We start from the raw sequence: 1,486 nt of genomic DNA on the forward strand, positions 1-1,486 counted from the left end.
TGTAGTGAACCAGATGACCTCAAATCTACCAGATGGACAGAGACTGTTATTTTCATTGATCTGAATAAGTCTGGGCCATCTGATGAACTTTCTTTCTTGAATTAATCAAGCAGAAAAGACAATTCTTTCTAATCATTACTGTCTTACAAATGTTTTGATAATCAAATTGTGTTAGTTCACTCAATGCTTTACAGGTTGAAAAGAACTACTCATTTTTATTTTACATAAACAGTAAGTAATGATTTTTATTCCTCATTCAGAGAAGAAATCACCTGAATAAGCATTCCTTGATTTTCTGTCTGAAATGAGCAAGCTGTCGTAAGTGTGTGAAAGGTTGGTTTTCGGTCAACTAAAATGTTTACCGAGAAAAATGTCATGTTTAAACTTTTTCAGAAGATTACAAAGTGTGAGACTCCAAAAAGTCTGCTGCTTCTGCAATAATCTTTTCTGTATGTTAAACAAGTTTCATTCTCTGACCTCGACTGTTGATAAACACCTTACGTCAAAAAAACACCTCTTTCTGGTCCTTCCACGAATCAGAAAGCTCTAAACTGAACAGGAAGTAAACTCATTTAAAATGTGACAACTGCCCAGTTCATGTTAGATTTTCAGAATTCCAAGAGAATGAGAGCTGACAACAGATTGAGAGTTCTGGAGAACGTGAGAGTTCCAAGATTGAGAGTGCAGTCGGTTCTGAAAGCTTCAGAGCAATGAAGAATCCAGAGGTTTTTTGGGGATTATAATTCTGTTTTGAGCTAATCAACGCACGACTTTCTGAAGGTTTGGTAGCTCTCGACGGAGACGCTGAAACGAGTCAGAAAGGAACTACATCCAACGCTGATTCATCATCAACAGGTAGATGGTTCTATTTTGACCAAGTGTACCGTGAGAAGCTGAGATCGGACGGAGCGTGCAACTTCTGGTCAAACAGATTAAATTCCCTCACACATTTCCTCTGTAAGATAAATCTCAATTTAATCTTAAACTCTTCTCTCTCATAAATCAGTACAGATATTTTTAGAAATGTCTGAAGCAAAGTCCTCAAATCACCGCCGAGTGATTTGAAGTTCATTTTCTGTGAAACTGTCTGTTATTATTTTCATATTTTGCCAAATTAATGTAAATGTTTGATGTTAAACTTTGATTTTGAAAATAAATGATTCCATTCATTTGATGGGTCAAAGATAAATAACGTCTCTCGTTCACATTTCTGTTAAATTCAATGCACGGCATTTACAGTCAGAAAAATGAAGAACTCGTGAATATTGTATGCATATATAATTCATATATTTGTCATACAACAAGTGACACGTACCTCACGTGACTCACTACAACTGGTGGCCTCGTACGTTTCATGAATGACTGTTAATTCGTGTGTAAATTGATTTAAATGTTGGCATGTTGAAAAAGTAACAGCTGACGAGCTGTGAATGTTTACGCAGCGGCTGGGCTGCGCGCTTGGAGCTGCACCTTTCAAGCAACGCTG

Source organism: Nematolebias whitei, chromosome 13 (assembly GCF_014905685.2).
Source record: "Nematolebias whitei isolate Nwh7 chromosome 13, NemWhi1, whole genome shotgun sequence".
In the NCBI taxonomy this organism is placed as follows: Eukaryota; Metazoa; Chordata; class Actinopteri; order Cyprinodontiformes; family Rivulidae; genus Nematolebias; species Nematolebias whitei.